The sequence below is a fragment of the Hirundo rustica genome, chromosome 22 (genome assembly GCF_015227805.2).
Source record: "Hirundo rustica isolate bHirRus1 chromosome 22, bHirRus1.pri.v3, whole genome shotgun sequence".
NCBI classification, from domain to species: Eukaryota; Metazoa; Chordata; class Aves; order Passeriformes; family Hirundinidae; genus Hirundo; species Hirundo rustica.
In genome coordinates, this window is record NC_053471.1 from 7490275 (window position 1) to 7507825 (window position 17551).

Below are 17551 nucleotides of genomic sequence, written 5' to 3' on the forward strand. Positions count from 1 at the left end.
AGCCTTTTGGAAGGTTTTTATGGGGTTTTTGAGGGAGGGTGTCCCTAAACCTGAGGGCAGCTGCTCCCACAATGTCTCCAACTCCAACCCCAGGGAAAAGACCCAAATAATGTGAATTCCCAAGCCCAGGAACCCCAGTGGCACTGCCTGGGACCGGGAGCTGCTGCTGCTCCTCCGCAGCACCTCAGAGCAGCCGGGGTGCAACCTCTAGCTCCCAGTGGCCCCTATGCAATCTGTGAGTAACTCACAAGCTGTGAGTAACGCCCACCCACGGTGCCCCAGCCCCAGGCTGTGCCGGCCCCAGCCCAGGGCACTCAATGCTATGCAACACCCAAAGGCTTCTCCTCCCACCTTGGCCATCATTCCTTCACCTGTCGCAGCTTTCTGCAGACTTTTCCCAGGAAGCTCTGTGCCTGGAGTTTCATCCCAATCTGGATTTTCCCTCACAGGAGCAGCTGATGGGTCTCAGGGTCGAGCTCATCCCTCTGGGTCTCAGTGTGAAATAGAAATCATGTTTTTATGTTTTTGGAGGGTTTTTAAAATATCTTTACTCTTTTTATGCCTTGCTTTTTGTAAGCCGAAGTTTCTTATTAAAATAAAAACCAAACAAACACCAAACCAAAGAAAGAAACAAAATTTCAGTGGGCTATGTTGTTATTCCATAAATTTTAATAAACATCTGGGGGTAGAGGGCACAGGAGGAAATTCCGTGCACATCCTTGAGGAAACAATTCCCGAAGGATGGAACGGATGGATGGGAAACTAAGCTCCCTTTTGTCCCTGTCAGTGCTCCAGGCAGGACAGGGGTGATCTGACCAGCTCCAGGGGGGATCTGAGCAGCCCCACAGGTCCGATCCCAGTGGGAGGGCGAGCTCTCCTCCTGGTGGCTCCGACTCCTTCCTGGGACAGGGATTCAGCATAATCAGGGGAGGTGGTTCTGCTTTAAAATCTGTGTAAAGAGGGGCTTCTGTGGGTTTTGGGGTGGGCTCGCCCCTGATTTGTGTCACTCACAGGGTGACAGTGCTGTCCTGAGGGGGTCAGGGTGAGTTTGGGGGGGGGTTGTTCAGCCCTGAGGCCTCAGGTGGCAGGGACAGCACCCAAGTGCGGGCTGCATTTGGGAGATTTCGGACGGAGATTGGGAAAGGCTCTTTCCCCCAGAGGGTTCAGACACTGCCTAGGCAATGGACACAGCCCCAGAGCTTCAGGAGCGTTTGGACAGCGCTCCAGGGACGCACAGGGTGGGATTCTGGGGTGTCTGTGCAGGGCCAGGGGTTGGATTTAATTCCTGGGGGTCCCTTCCACCTGATCCCACCCCCAGGGAGCCTCCCAGCCCTCACTGCCCCCAGCCCATACCTGCTACGGGACGGGCTGTGGGGCCATCGGGTCGACGTCCGTTAAGTTCCGAGCCACCCAGACCCCGGCGGCAAACGGCCCCAGGTTCACCGGCGGGTTCCTGCAATCGTAAAATCCCAAAAGCATTGAGGTCAGAAAAGACTTTGGGAAAGTTCATCTGAGCCCAAGCTGGGCCTGATCCCCACTTTGTCCCCACCCTGAGCACTCAGTGCCACCTCCAGGTGACACCTCCAGCCCTGGGCACTCCAAACCTCCCTGGGCACTTCCCAGGCCTGAGCGCCCTTTCCATGAGGAAATTCCTGCTGCTGTCCAAGTTGAGCCTCCCCTGGCACAGCCTGAGGCCGTTCCCTCTGCTCCTGTCCCCGTGCCCTGGGATGAGATCCCAAATCCCCCCCGGCTGTCCCCTCCTGTCAGGGAGTTGTGCAGAGCCAGGAATTCCCCCTGAGCCTCCTTTTCTCCAGGCTGAGCCCCTTCCCAGCTCCCTCAGGATTCTCCAGCCCCTTCCCCAGCTCCCTCAGGACTCTCCAGCCCCTTCCCCAGCTCCGCTCCCTTCCCTGGACACGCTTCAGCCCCAAAATGTGCTCCGTGGACTGAGGAGTCCAAACGGGACACAAGGGACTGAGGGACAATCGCCGCTCCTGCCGGCCACGGTGCTCCTGATCCCGGCCGGGGACAGATACTGGGCTCCTGATCCCGATTCCCATATGCCAATCCCAACTCTGACCGCTATTCCGGTCCCGGCCTCGATCCCGACCCCATCCCGATCCCCGTCCTGGTTCGGACCCGCGGAAGTCGTTGCTGTCGGTGGCGAAGCGGAACGCGCTCCGCAGCCAGGCGCGGATACCCCGCGGCGGGGCCGCCACCGCCGCTCCTCCTCCTCCCGCCGCCGCCATTGCTGCCGCCTCCCCGCGCCGCGCGATGACGTCATTCCAGCACGTGCTGTCACGGGCGCGGTGTGACGTCGGCAGCGGCGCCGGGAGCGGGAGCGAGCTCGGGGTGCTGCGCGTGCCGTGATGCCCTGGGAGTGCGGGTCTTCCAGGATCCTTTGTAAAATATGAAAAATAATATCATCAATATAAATAAATACAATCTCTATTATGACATACTGTGTGTATTATGATATCTATAATATACATAGGTACAGATATAAAACAGAAACGATAATGATAAATATAAACATCATAAAGACTAACATTTAAAATATAGCCTGGCATGGAGGCTTTTTTGGTTTGAATGTGGCGAGTGGCAGGATTGTGGTAGTTGCGCTTGGGGGTCTTTTGGGGCATTTCTTTTGGAGGATTTTTGGGCGGGTATTTTTGGGCCCGTTCTTTTTTGCCTCCGTTCCGCGCCTGTCCCCGAGTCCGGGCTGTGAGCTGGAGGCATTCCGCGGTTGGTCGTTTTCCCGTTTCCCCATTGGTCCGTTTTGGATCCTTGCTCCGATTGGTCGTTTTGAAATTCATTCACCCCATTGGTCCGAGAGTCAAAGCCCGCCACTTCTTTCGCTGTGAAAAGGGAGTGTGGGAGGTCAGTCGGGTGGTGGTTCCAGAGCGCGCAGCGGTGTGCGCCGCCTGAAGAGACCTCGCCGTGGAGAAGCAGCAGCGCCCAGCCGATGGAGCGGCCGTATCTGCAGGCCCACGGAGAGCCTCGTGGCTCAGTTGCCCCTGCAACTCTCTTAAAAGAGCGATCACTGAGGGTGTTGTTGAGCCTTCGGAGCATACGGCGCCTTTTTCAAGGCGCCCGGCTCCCGGATGGTCTCAGCACCCGAAGAAGCTCCGCGGGCGGGCTGGAGCGGGCGCGGGCCGAAGGTCCAGAGGTTTGTGTGAGGCGGCAGCAGCAGCATCGCGGGTGAGTGACCGTGGGTTCGTGGGGAGGGCGTGTTTTCGTTTCGTTATTCCGGAGGAGGTCCGTGCGTGTCCCGGCAGCCGCGTGCGTTCCGGGGACAGAGGCCGGGCAGCGGCGGGGCTCCCCGGTCGTGCAGGCGCAGGGCTCGTTTCGGGTGGGTTTCCGCGCGCTGGGAAGAGGGCGGGGGGATGTTTTTCCAGTTGCCATTCATGCGCTAAAGCGCGGCGCCGCGGCCGTGAATGTGCGGCAGGAGCTACGGGTTGCCCCGGCCGCATGGCGCACGGGCGGGGAAGGTTGGGGGGGGGTGGGCGGGTCTGGGGCCGGCAGTGAGGATGCCTTTGGGGACTGGCGGCGCGGTGGTGCGGCGGCTCGTGTTGGCGAGAAGGAAGCGGGGTAGGACCGGCGCCTTCGGTACGTGGTGCCCATGGCTCGTTTCGGGCGGGTTTCCCGGCGCTGGGAAGGGTGGTGGGGGGGTGGTTTCTCTTTGCCGCGGTGCGTAGGAAGAGCGGCAAGCCGGCGCTGAATGCTCAGTATGTACGCATGGTGCTCATGGCTCGTCGGTTCCCCGGCGCTGTGTGTGTGTGTGTGGGGGGGGGGGGCGGCTCTGCCCCCGGGAGTCGCGGTCCCTTTGCGGGGGGGCAGGGGAGCCGGGGCCGGCCGGGCAGCGCCCGTGTGTTCGGTGGCGTGGTGTCCCCGGGACTGAAAGGGCAGGGCGGAGCGAGTCGTGGCCGAGGGTGGAAAGTGCTCGGCTCCCCCGTCCCTCCTGTCTGGTGTAGGAGCGGCGTTCGGAATTTTTCGAAAGAGGCGCCGTTTCGGCAAGGCTGTTTTGTCAGGTTGGCCGCCGTGTAAGTGCCTGTCGCTTGAGGTATGTGGAGAGGTTTTTCTTTATTCATCAGCGGCTTTGATGGTGGTGACTTCGTGGCGTTTGTTTTTGGTGGGTTTGAGGTGGCGCGATGTCGTTGATGTGTTCGGATTTTGTGATCTTTGGAATTGTATCCTTGTTTCTCGTAGGCTAGGGGTTTCTTTGTTCGTTTTTTTTTTGATTGCAGTGTGTATTTCTGGTTGTGGAATGTTTTGGGAGCTTTAGGATTTCACGGGGAGCAGCCTGGGTGTGGTGAAGGCCGGGGTGCTTGTTCGCTGCCTTTTTTTTTTTTTTTTTTTTTTTTTAATTTCCAATTTTTTTTTTTTTTTTTGTGCCGAGCGGTTTTCAGGTGGTTTTGAAGAAACGTGTGGTTTTGTTTTGTTTGTCGATGTTGTGTGCTAAGGGATCGGGTTTATTTCTTTCTTAATCCTGCGTTCCTTAGGTTCCAGGTCGATGTTTTCGGTTTTGAATTGAGTTTTGGTGTTGAATTTATTAATGCGTGTGTGTATATATATATATATATATATATGTTTTTTTTTTTTTTTTTGCACTGAGATTTCTTTAGACCCTATTCCCTTGTGTGTTGGCTGTTGCACCCTGTTGTCCTTCAGATGTAGGGGTAGGCAGGTTTTTCCCAGGGGGGGCTGCAGGAAAGCAAGCCGTGCGCTTGGCTTTTGTGGTATTTTCTTGCCGAGGCTCGATTTTATTGTGCTTGGTGTGAGGGATGGAGCAGTGGGGGTTTTTTTTGTGCCTTGTCAGTCTCGTTTTTCGCTCCCTGGGGCTTTTGACGCAGCCAGTTTTGATTTCTGTGGACTTGAGGAAAGAGTTTGTGTTCAGAGATGAAAGGCTGTGTCGTGTCCCTTTGTCCTGGAGTGCTGATCGGGTGCTCGTGGTCGGGGCGGTGCCGGAGCGGCCCCGGTGGGCGCCCAGCCCCGGTCGGTTGGAAGGCAGTCTTTTGTCTGTTTTGTGTTGCAAATGAGGGCGTTGCTGTTGGCGGCGCCGGGTTGAGCGTTGCCAATTTGTGTCTTTGCCTGCCTTTGGTTTTTGAATTGAGTTTTATTTTTTGGAAGGTTTACTTGAGAAGCAGGAATGATTTGAACGTTGTTTGATGGGGGATGTGAAGAAGACTTTTTTGCAAAACACCAATTAAGAGCCCAAACTTGTCCTTTTTAGTCCCTTTAATTGTTTGAGCCTAGTCTTTTTGTCATTTATTAGGGGAAGAGTATTTTTTATCGTTGTGGATTTTACGGCTCACTTAGCAGATTTTTTTTGTGGGTTTTCAAGTGTTTTCAAAACAAGGGCTTGGATAAGCTTGCTTTTGTGACTTTGTTAGGAGGAGTTTTTTAAGCCGCTTATGGGTGATGGGTTTTAGACTGTAGCATCCCGAGGTGTTCCTTTTTAAAGGTGCATCACTTTAAAGGAAGGTATTTTTTACTTTAAGGTCCAGAGATGTCTTTTTCGTTTTTTACCGTCGCAGGGGGCTTCTCCTCTTTCTCTGTTTCAGCATTTTATAGGCTATATGACTTGGTTTCTCATCAACCTTTTTGCTTCAATTTCCCCACCCATGAAAACCATTCTTTTTTAAAATGCCTCTCTTTCTTATGATTGAAAGGCATGATCTAAATGTGGAGTTTATTTTCATGGCTTAAGTAAGCATAGAACCACTCATTTTTTAACGCTCCGTTTTAATCTGTTTTTTTACTTTTGGTCCTGACTGGATGCTGTTGGTTTTTGTTTCCTCTGTCTTTTTTTACTTTTTTAGATAAGGGTTAAGCTCTGGAAGCGTCCTGTTGCTAAGAGAGAGTTCCATTGCTCGGAGTTTGTTTGGTGTTTTTTTTTTTTTTTTTTTTTTTTTTTTTTTTTTTTTTTTTTTTTTTTTTTTGTGGTTTGTGGTGTTTGATGTTTAAGGCTAAGGCTGCACTGGTGAGGGAGGAGGAAGTCAGAGAACTATTAGAGATGGGAGGGTGTATGTATTTGTCAGGGTGGTGTGCATGATTTGTCTATGACAGCCTTGTTGTTTGTGTTTCCTTTCAGGAGGTGAAGCTGGATGTCCGCGTTGGAGGTGACGTGTGCCCGGTGAGCTGTGACTGCTAGGCAGAAGCCGTTGCTGTCGCTGAAGTCTGACTTGGTGGTGCCAGTCTAAGCCTCCAGGACGGTGTGTTTTAAGCAATCCCCTGCCAAGATGCCGAACTTGTCTCAGCAGCCGATGGTTTGTGTTTTAAATTCATCTGTCAGAAATGTGTTTCCTGGCGCATGAGGTCTTAGAGATGAAGAGCGGCCCTTTTTGGTGGGCCAATAAAGTCTGCTTCCCCTGCCCCCCTTAGTAGGGGGCATTTGGGCGTCCCAGTTGGATGTGGTAGTGAGGCGTCTGCCCGCCTTTGCCAGCCCTGTAAGCCTGCTTCCCTTCCCTTTCTGCAGCACGCGTGTGGCCCGGTGTTAGGAGTTGTGCATGCTTTGAAAAGGAGAGCTTGATGTTGCCTAAGTAATAGACCTTGTTGAAAAACGGTGTGTTTGTGCAATAAGTAAGTCTCAGCAAGTTGCTGGCCAGTTCCCTGTAGATTTTCCTCTTGAAATGTGTTCCTCCATCTGCCAAGAGCACAAAGGACACCCGTCGGTTCTTCCCGCCCTGGGTTTTTGCAAGCTGAAGGGGACCCGTCCTTTTCCGTGTCCTATGCAGCCCAGGTCCCCGGCCCTATCCCACACTCGCATCACGTAAGCAGGTTTGAAAGGTGAGGCAGCTTTCTCTGCAAGAGTTTTCCAGTGGCCTCCTTCCACAGGAGTTGAAATGATGGCAAAACCCCCTGGTGCCTCCCTATCCCCCCTGGCCAGAGGTGCCAGGCCAGGAACAGCTTGTGTCTGTGGAGCACAAGCGCTCCAGTCCTGTCCCAAGCAGACGTACAGCAGAAGAGATGAAAGGGGGAAGAACGAAGGTGGGAAAGGCTGTGTGCTTTCCACGAGAGTGCCTGGTGTCTTCCCCCTCCAAAAGCATGAGGACCCAGCATCACTGTGATGTGTAGAAGAATGTGTGAAGGCAAAAGCTCCCCCACGCCACGCCACCCCAGGTAGGAAAAGGCTTTGGCATTGTGAGACCCACTGTGAGCGTCCCAGAACAGGTGCCTTGCAGCTGCAGCAGAGGTTGTGCCGTCCACATGTGCCACGTTCCGGACACCTCCATAGTCCCACATGCCACAGCTCCCAGGCATCCACGAACATGTTGTCCCTGCAGCGAAACAGGCTAGAGAAGCTGCACACCCCCGATCAGGAGAGCTTCCCAGGGAGCCCCTCAGGCAGCTGCTCCTTGCAGCCCCTTTTCAAATCCACTTTGGGCTCACAAGCGGCAGGGTCCCCGAGGCCCTACAGATGTCGGCCGATGTGTCAATAATTTTCCTTTGGAAGCGAATGCTCGTATTGGATTTGTGTTTGGTTTTGTGAGACGTGGGATTTGTGGCGGGGAGACGGTGTGGGTAAGAAAGGAGGGTGTGCATGTGCGCGGGGGTGTTGAAGGAAGGGGAGTATTTGTAAAGCGTCTGCGTATTTCCCAAGACTTGCGGGGGGTTTGGATTTAGGCCGGGCTTGTCCGCTAAGCCCTAGGCACAGCACAGCAGGCCAGCTGATGAACATCCCAGTCAAGGGATGTTTGAAATCCTTGCAGAGAAAGTCAAGGTCTTCATGATGGCAAAGGCAGAATTGCAAATGAAGGGAAATGATGTTTGGGGAATTTTTTGGAGTTGTGAACCTGAGGCCCGTGTCCTTTTGGAGGTGGCCTCCCCATTTAAGCCTCGGGCATGTGCAGGGGAAGCGGGGTTCTTGTGGCTAGCAAGGGAAGGCTGGTGGCCCAGTGTGTCAGGTGTAGGCAAGGAGCTGTCCCTGGCATGAGCAGCAGGTCCGCCGTGCCCCTGCCCTCCCAGCTGCCTGGTGTGAGGCCTCAGCACGATGAGGTGTCAGAGCCGTGGTCCAGAGCAGAGCCAGGTGAGAAGCGTGTGGGTGATGAGGGGGTGGCCGGTGCCAGGGCCGCTCCCTTTGGCGTGGGGCTGCTGGAGGAGAGGGGCTTTTTGGGTGTCACAGAACAGCTGTGAGAAGATATCCAGTGTTCTGGGGGGGGGCCCTGGATGCACCTGCACGCCTAGCACGGCTTCAAGGAGGTGCTAAGCCGCAAACCTTTGTGCCAGGTAGCAGCAGCAGCAAGGGTGGGTTTTTGGGAGTGTTTTCCTTTCCATTTTTGTGTCATTCCTCCCTCCCCAATGGCTCTGGAAAGAAAAAATGAGGTTTTGAGGATCCAAGTGGCTTCACTGGAGAGAAGGAAGATCTCTTGTATTATTGTCTGTATAAAAAGATGTCAAGCTGTGTTTTCTCATCGTTTGAGAGCTTTGGTTTATTTTTTTGTTGTTCTCAGGGAGTAAATAGAAGGGGAGCGTACGTACCTTTGCCACGGGATGGGTTTCACGTGGGGCTCATGCCCGTTGTTGCCGCTTCCTTTCCTTGGAGGGCTGAAATTGCAGGAAAGGCCAGCTTGTCCAGCATGGGAAAGGTTTCTATTCCCTAGGATCTTGTTTGGTGGTGTATGTTGTGTTTTGATGTTGTTTCTTGTGTCCAGTTTTTTTTTTTTTTTTTTTTTAAAGTGAGGATCACTTTATGGGTGGGTGTGTTTGTATTGGAGGTGGAGTGGATTTCAGTCTTATTTTGAATAGGCGTCTGGCACGTGTTGTTGTGATTTTGTTTTTGTTTCTTGGATGTGAGCATTGAGATGGGGTAGGGCCCCAGTGTGGCTGTCTGGTGGAAGCTAGGGTGTTTTGTTAGATGCAGTGTGTTGTGGGTGTGTTTTTTTGTTTGTTTGTTTGTTTTTTTAATTGTTTTTTGTTTTTGTTTTGTTGAGGGGTGTTAGGGTGGTTTTGAAATGATGTTTTGTGGATGGTGTGTGATAAGGGATATGGCTTATTCATTTGTTTGTTTATTTCATGTTGCATTTCTTACGTTTCCTGTTGATCCGGTTGGTTTTGAGTTGAGTTTTGGTGGTGTTAACTTTCAGTTTTTTTGGTGGGGTGTTCTTTTTTTAGAGGATGTGTTTTCTAAGGTTTACTGTGCTGCAGGGGGCTATTGCTTGAGGTGTAGGAGAGGTGTTTATGGATCGTTTTTCTCGTGGTGAGCGTGTAGCATTTGTGTTAGTGGGTTTGAGGTAGCGTGATGTTTATCGTGTGATGGGGTTACTTTCTTTGGCTTGTTGGATTGCAGTGTCAATTTTATCCTTGTGGAGAATTTGGTGGCTAGCTGTTTGTTTCTAGTGGGGCCAGCGTTGCTGGCCGGTGGAGGTTTGCGTGTCGTGTTAGATGGCTTTTTTTCTAAATGTCTAAGTTTTTCCCTTGAGTGGTTTGAAGGTGGTTTTAAATGTTTAGTGAGATGGGATTTATTTCTTTCACGTCGTGTTTCTCGTGTTCCACGTGAATGAGGTGGGTTTTGTGGTTGTTTTGGTGTTGAATTTTTTTTTGGTGGCGTATTGTGTTTTTAAGGGCCGTATTTTCTAAGGTTTACTGCTGTGGCACGGTCTACGTGTTGATGTCTAGGAGAGGTGGTTCTTTATTTGGTGATCCCTTTTATTGTGCTGAGTCTGTCGCGTTTATTTTATTGGGTTTGAGGTTGTGTCGTGTCATTTAATTGGCCGTGTTTTCTAATCTTTAGAATAGTATTCTTGTTTGTGATAGGAGATGGGTTTATTTCTTTGTTTAGTTGGATTGCAGTGTGTATTTTATTGTTGTGGATGCTTTAGGAGCTCTTTTTTAGGGCTCCATGGGGGAGGCTATCCCCGTTGGCCGCTGGAGTGTGATGTTTTTTAAATGGGAAGTTTTCTCTTTTTTGTGTTCTTTAATAAGGGTGTTGCTTTATTTTGTTTGCAAGCAGCGTGTGAGAAAGGATGGGGTTTATTTGCGTACGTCCCGTTGCCTTTCTTAAGTTCCATGTCGGTCAGGTCGGTTTTGAGTTTTTTGGTGTTGAATTTTTTTTGGTGGTGTCAGGTGTTTGTCAAGGCTGTTTTCTGAGGTTTATGACAGCGTAAAGGGCCGTCGCTTAAAGCGTAAGAGGTTTTTATTCACGGAGCGGTCCCTTTTATTCAGTTTGGTACATTGTGTTGTGTTTTCTTGTGTTTGAGGTGGTGTGATGTCGTTCATTTGTTGTTGTTGTGTCTCTTTATTTTGATTGTAAGTGGTGTGTGAGAAGGGATAAAATTTATTTATTCATCGACTTCATTTTGTGTTTCTTAGTTTGCATGTCAATCAGGTTGTTACGGAATCGAGTTTTGCTGGTGAGATTTTTTAAATTATATATATAAATTTTTTTTTGGTGGTGTGTTCTGTTTGAAAGAGTGTTTTCTAAGGTTTAGCAAGGTGCAACGGGCTGTCGCTTGAGGTGCATGAGAGTTTTTGTTGTTTTATTTTTTTTATTCTGGTGAGCACGTGGTGTTTGAGGTAGGATGCGTTTCATTTGTTCAGGTTTTGTCCTATTTGTCCTTGGATTGTTGTCTACGATACGCTAGGGTTTTCTTTGTTTGGTTTGTTGGACGGCAGTATGTCTTTCATCGTTGTGCATCCTTTGGAGGTGTTTCTGTTTGAATTGGGGCCAGGGTGGGTGGCTGCTGGAGGTTTCCCCTTTTTTTTTTTGTTTCAGGTTTTTTTGTAAGGGGTGCGTGAGAAGGGATAAAGTTTATTTTTTTCTTTCTTTTGTGTTTGTTTGTCTGTTGATGAGGTTGGTTTTGAATGGAGTATTGGTGTCGGTGTGTTGTGTTTTTCAAGGCTATGTTTTTGAAGGTTTTGTCATGCCACCCAGTCCTTCTGAGCGGCAGTCACAGCTTACCACCCTTGTCCTTTCAGCAGAGGCGTACCAATCTGCGGGGCCCCCGAGGCCTGGCGCCGAGGGTGCCGGGTGCAGCCGTGGTGACGCCTCTTTCCGCGGTCCCCCACACTCGGACAGGTGCAGGGCACTTGAGCAGGAGCGGTGGTTCTTTGCAGCGCCTCGAGTAGGACCCCACGTTGTGGCTGGAGATGCTGAAGAGCAAGGTGCCAGGGTAGCGTGTGTGGCAGCTGAGGTTGCTGTGGAAGAGATTTGAGAAGAGAGAGTATGGTGGTTAGCTGTGGTTTGAAAGAGACATCCCTTGCTTCTCCCCCCGACAATAGTCTGGCTAATATAAGGGTAAGGAAGTGCAAGCCTTTGTTGCAAGGGAGATCCTTCCATCTGTCCCCTGGGTGTAGCCCTTGTCCTTGCCGAAGCCAGGGGCAAGAGCCGTACGCACGGCCCCTTACTTTCTAGAAGCCCCTTGCAAAGGTGTTTCTTGATTTCTCCCTTCCTCCTGTGCCCCTGGCTGTAACTCTGGGGATGTCAGGGGTTAGGCAGGTAGTGTCTTTTTCCTAGAGCTATCCTAAGTCCTTGTAGCATTTTTCTTGTGCCATGAGTACCTGTACCTCTGTGTATGGCTTGTATGATCCCCTAGCTTGGCTTATTTGTTGCAGAACTACTTTGGTCCGTCATGTGTTTGGTGCCGAAAGGTCTGGCCATGCCTCTCCACCCTGTGGCCCGACATGCTAGGACCAGAAGGTGTTTTAACTTTGTCACTGGCGGCCTTTTGGTACACTGCACCCGGCACGTCCAGAAGGCCCGTGTAGGCCAAGGCCTGCCTCTAGTTCCCTGGCCAGTGTTGTCCCTGTGTTCCTGGTTTTAGCAGCTGTCTAAGCCTGTTCCATAGTTTGCTTTGGCAGGGTGAAGAGAGCCAGAGCAGCAGGCATTTGGAGGGAGGCTTGTGGGTGTCGTGGGGAGCTCCAGTGAGTCCCTGGATGGGGTTGTTTTAGGAAGTGTAAGGCCAGAGCTTTTTGCATCTACAGCTTACCATCCTTTTTAAAGCAAAGACCGTTGTTTTTTCCTGTGTCTAACCCCACTTTTTTTTTCATTGTGTGCAAAAGAGAGTTTGTCTGCCTGTGATGCCATTCCTTGAAGGAAGGGGAGAATGTTTGAGCTTCTGGGCCACCGTGGATCTTTTGGAGCTTGTCAGCCCATCGGTTTCCTACGGCTTCCTCCTCCGAGTCTCCTGATGGGTATGTGTCTTGTTATTTCCCATATGTCACGGCTCGCCTTTTTGCTAAGATCCATCAGCACGTCCAGTAGGTGAGAGATGCAGAGTTATGGAATGCCTGGATCACCCCATGTGCTTCCTTTGAGTCAGTAAAAAAAACAATTTTCCCTGTGTCATTGTGGTGTCCTAGACAGGCTGTCAGGAGTGTGTCTCCTTGTGGCCTCTGAGCTGATGAGGTGGAGGGTCCCCTTCCCAGCTGTGCCTCCCCTTTTTTTTGTTGCCTTCCATTTATGATACAGGATGTTGTCCATCATTCCCCTTCTAGCAGCTTTGCAGGGCCATCCATGCCCAGCTTTTGTCCCTCAGGCCCTGGCATGTGTGCTGCCTCTTTTGCAGCCCAGGTGTGGAGATGTAGCTGAATGCAGTCCTGGGTTCCTTCCTCCCTCCCTGCCCCCCTTCCTCTTCAGGGCCGTTTGAGCAGGAGTATGGTTTCAAGCCTGTGGCCATTTTAAAACTGAAATGCTCCTGTTCCATGAAGCAGGAATCATTGTGTAAGAACTGAGTGCAGATCAGGCACTGAGTTTTGCAGAGCCTGGGGCCAAGCCCTGGCCTGTGGGTGTAAGGCTTTGGAAAAACAAGCACCAGGCCTGTTTTGCCCCCCCCCCACCAATGGTCTTTTGGTAAAATTCCTTTGCAATGACCCTGATTAACATGTGCATGGAGTTGAAATTAGTTTTCTGCGTTTAGAAGGGGTAAGTGTGGGGCATTCCCCGCATTTCTCCTTTCCTTTTTTAAAGCTTTGCTGCCTCCTGCTGTCCCTACCACGACATGACCGCTGTGTGGTCTTCAAAAAATATTCAGTCTAAGGTGTCTGGTACAAACAAGTGCTGCAACTCCTTTCTTGCCTTGGGTCACGGCACTTGTCAACTCCCCTGTATTCCTTCCAGTTGTATTTAGTGAACCCCCCCAATCCAAAAACGTGCCAAGGACGCGACCTTTTTTTCCCCCCAAGCCATGTGCCTTTTCCTTCTAGTGTAAGTCCTGAACATGGTTTTAACTTGTTATGAATCTGTATTTTACCTCCCAGTAGCAAGTTGGTCCTCCCTTTGTATTTTTTTCCCTGTCCTTGAGCTGTGTTTGGTTGGTTTCTGAAAGTTCCTTGATGGGTGTGTGTATCCCGAGCGGTCATTTGTTTGGAGGAAGCGTGTGTGGGTCTTGCAGCGTGTGAAGCTGACAGCTGACTAGGGGGGTGGTCATGGCCCTCTTGAGTCTGGTCCTTTGTGTTGAGCCCTTTATCTGGAGTTCCCACTGTGGTGTGAGTTGTTTGCAAGACCTTGGAGGGCCTTTTGAGTGTAGGTGTATGTGAAACATGTCGAGATTTAATTCAAAGCTACCATCCTGGTTTCCTGAGGTGCACGTTTTTGTACGTATGTAAGGGTGAGGTTTGAGTCAGAGAGCCTTTTAAGAGCTACTCTTTTTTTTTACAATTGCCTCTGGATGATGTGTCCCTGCCTGTGCTTGGCCTCCATTGCCAGTGGCGTATGGGGTTGTGAGAAGGGGAGTCCCTCCATCATTTCCTATGGTAAAGCCGGTATGTCAGACCTCTTCTGTTAGAATTTGATTGTTCATAGGGCTAGGGGGTATATCCTGAAGCCCATTCCTTCCTCTTTTTGTCATTCCTTTCTTCATCCAGTCCATTTGAGTCTTTTTATTCATCCTCTCCCCCCTGAACTTTGGGTGTGCCAGGGCGTATGTCACTGCCACAGCATCCCTAAAGTTTTTATGCTAAGATGCTGTTTTGTGATGCCACGGGGGGCACGGTCTGAACCTGTTTTTTATAAACCTGTACTGGGGGGTGATGTGTTGTCATCTTATTTTTTACCACTTGTGCTGTTCCTTTAGTTGTAGGGAAAGTTTGTAGCCCGTGGTTGCAGCGATCCACTCTCATAAGTAGGTCGTGGTACCTCTGCAGTGGAGGAATTTCTGTGCAATCCACTCTTTTGTTTTGAAAAGGCCTTGACGCGTGCTCTCAGTCTCCCTCCTGGTGTGTGGTTTTTCTCATTGCTTTTTGGTTTAGTTTTTGGGCTCTGAAGCCTCTATGCCAAAGTGGTTTTGCAAGACTGTTGTTACGGGTTACTCTGCTTTGGTTTTTCCTTACAGAAAAAGTTACCAACCGTATGTTTATGATGGCCAGGCAGTATACAGCCTCTTTCCATCCTATGCACTGTGACATTCACAGGTCGTATCAAAGCCTTGTATTTACAGACCTGTTGAACACCCCAGATGCCAATGCATCTTCCTCCCCGTCAGCTCCCATTCCTCCCTTTGTACGCTCCTTGCCAAAAAGGCTGTGGAGCATGTGTGGTTTGTTTCCTAAAATGAGTGCTGGGTCTTTGTTGAGGAGGTGTCCCTCAAAATGAGGAAGATGAATCTTCCTGATCCTGACCTTTCTTACCTTTTCAATGCATTTGTGACCCATGTCAGCACTTAAGAGTTTTGTGTATGGAATGGGTCCTTTGAGCCGGAAGTCTGCAGCTATGTTGTGTGCACTTGAGCCCATGTTGGTTTTCATGATAGGCCTAGCTCCATCAAGATAAAGCTGATAAGCAGGAGTTTGTGCATCTGAATTATCTGAGATGTGGCTTGTGTTGAGTGTGCACCAAGCTTCCCTCTGTCTTTCAGCTATTTCAGCCACTCTTTCTGTTCATTTTCCTAAAAAAGCCCACTTTTTCCATTTTAATGTCTCCCTCTAAGGATTTTTCCTTTCTTGTAGTTGGCCTTTTTTTTTCCTTTGGCCAGACAGTCACATAGGTACATTGTGTCGGGCCTCCTGGTCTCTGCCTCCCCTTTTAGGGGGGGATGCTGGCCTGAGGCCGGGCTGGATTCTCTCTGCTCTCGCGTGGGTGGGTAAGGAGAGGTGGCTGCTTTGCAGTACTTACTTTGTCACCCTGCTCCAAAGACCTTGAGATTTTTTTGCTTGGCCCCTGTTAACAGCTCTGGGTACTATTTACGCTGAGCTGCCCTGTTTGCGATGGAGGGGCAGGCCAAAGAGGCCGTGATGATCTTGTTTTTGTGAGTTTTGACTGCTTGGCTGGTGTGACGTGTGCTATTTCTGCATGACTTTTTTTCCTTAAGTGTTGGTTTGAACCTCTATTGCCGCTAGCTACTGTGAGAGGAAAAAACCTTTAGGCAGCAGCTTTCCCATGTTGTTGGTCTTTTGAAGGTTTTCCACGTCAGTCTTTCTGTGAGACAGAAAAGGGAAAGCTGAACATGCAGAAGAAACACCACGGAGTCAGGAGAGTATTAATAAAGACAGGATTTGTTCAAGAGTGGGTTGTTGCATTCTTATTTGTTTCTCCAAATGCCCTATTTGCCCCGATTCCTTTAATTCACGGGCAAGATGTGCATTTGGGGATAGGTTTGGTTTACATTTCTGGGTGCCTTGAGGGAGGCTATTTGTAGTTGAGTACATCCTATTTCTATTTCTGAGATGCTTGAACAGAGATGCAGAGGAGCAAACCCTCTGTGCCCGTGAGGAAGTGAAAAAAAACCTCTGTTTCCTTGAGAGGAACAACCCTTGATTTTGCAGCTCTTCCTGTTTACAAGGTGAGCCTCTTGTATGCCTGTCTATGACTCCTGATTGACAAGGTGCTTGGGAAACTTCTCAGGAGAGGGTGACCCAAGGCAGTTTTCCTGGGTGGCTGTTTTTGTGACCTTTCAATAAATCCACCCAGGAACGGATCTAAGTGATGTGTAAGATGTGTGAGTCTAAGAGAAAATCTCATTCTCCATAATGGATCTGAGACTATTGTCCAATAGTGAAATGGACTGAAAAGAACCACCTAAGTTCTCTCTGTTTTGTTTTCTAGGAGAGTGAACAGAGGATGCAAGAGGAGCCAAGTGTGATGGACCTTCCCTCGTTTCACAGTAAGTACTCAGACTGTCCTTTATTTCATCTAGAACCACTGCATTCACTGTTGTTTGTACCCCGTTATTGAAATGAAGTGTTCCCACTGTGTCGTGCCATGCCTAGCTATTGTCTTAGGAAATGATCCCATAACCCTCAGGTGGCCCAGTGACTGAAGTGGTGTATTTCTGTTGCTGTTCTTCCCAGGTAGGTCCTTGTTGCAACCTTTTCCTTGCCACTTAGGTTCCCCATTCCCTTTGCTTTCCTTGCTGTCCTCCTTTCTGTCTGCTCCTTCTCCTGCTCTCTTGCTTCTTTTGCTTTTGGCCGTGTGTTCCTTTCCTGAGACATGTTTCTCGTCTTCCCTCAGGTTTGGGCTGCTGACGGGGCAGCATGATCTGCTCCTCTGTTCCCCTTTCTTTTCAAGGTGTCTCCTTTTGGATGTCACCCTGTTGGCACTAGTGCCATCTGTTGGGGTGTCGTCAGGGATTTTACTAGCATCTCGATTCCTTCCTTGTGTGTGAAAGCTTTTCCTTTTGCATTTAGGTCCCCCCCTTTTCTCCCCAATCTTTCCAAAGTTGTGTGTTATTCCCGAGGCATACTGTAAATATATGTGTATTGTACCTTGCTGTTGTTCCAAAATTGCAATAGGTCTACATTGATCCTAACCCATCTAATGCCCTCTTAAGTGCATAGCCCTTAGCCCATTGGGTGGACCCACTGGAGGGTCCTTTCTCTAAGTCTTTCAAGTCTTGGGTTTTCATGTCTTCCAGTCTAGCATCTCCCGGTCTTCTTTTTCCTTCCCCTACTTTAGAGGATTGCTCTGTGAATAACCCTGCTGTATGGCAAAGGGTTACCTTGTAGCTCTTCCCTCATTTCTTGTTTGTCTAGGATTCTAAGGAGTCTTTCCATCCCTTTGGGATGGGCTCCTGACAGGGATCGTGCAGGCTTGAAGGTCTTGCACGTTGTCCACTCTAGATCTGGTACCATTTGCTAGTACCCCCTACTATTTTAAGATCCCAGTCCCTTAAGCATTCTTGAGCCTTTTGGCTTCCCGTGGCCCTAAGGTGATGAGTGCAGTGTGTGTGCAGTCCTTTTTCCTTCTCGTGTCACCTTTTGTACCTGCTCTAGGAGGACTGCTCTGGCCAGTGTCTCAGAGATGTGTTGTCCATCCCATTTGGACTGCCTCTAAAAGCTTTCACAGTTGAGTAGCCGGCTGCCTGTGTCCTCCCCATTCTTGACTTCATGCCCCCATGGCCATTGCCCCTTCTGAATTACTTACTCAACCCTGTTTTTGACATGTAGCAGGTTGAGCACTTGGGCTGAGGATTGTTTGTCTTTTCACTCTTTTCCTTGTTTTTCACCCTCAAGTGTGCCTCCTGTGGGTTCAGGGAACACTCCTTTTTCTATAGGAATTAAAAACCGTGACACTTTCTCTAGTCATCCTTTAGCCAACTAAATAAGCCTAGGTGTTTTCTCTCTTTTAGTTGTTGGAGCTGGGATGGGGAGTTTGCCTGAGATTTGCTCAGGACTTCTTTTC

The 17551-nt window shown here is 50.0% G+C and overlaps 1 long non-coding RNA gene across 3 annotated transcripts; it reads left to right on the top strand.

Annotated features, from left to right (window-relative positions):
* The first annotated feature begins 3255 nt into the window (after positions 1-3255).
* On the top strand, positions 3256-16047 carry LOC120762388 (uncharacterized). 3 transcript variants are annotated; one of them, XR_005703891.2, is made up of 4 exons: positions 3256-3349; positions 6092-6266; positions 11998-12129; positions 15977-16047. It is a non-coding gene; the product is annotated as an uncharacterized LOC120762388 (long non-coding RNA). The 3 variants fall into 3 exon arrangements; XR_009208472.1 differs by lacking the exon at positions 3256-3349 and adding an exon at positions 3552-3606; XR_009208471.1 differs by lacking the exon at positions 3256-3349 and adding an exon at positions 3945-4060.
* The last annotated feature ends 1504 nt before the right edge of the window (positions 16048-17551 follow it).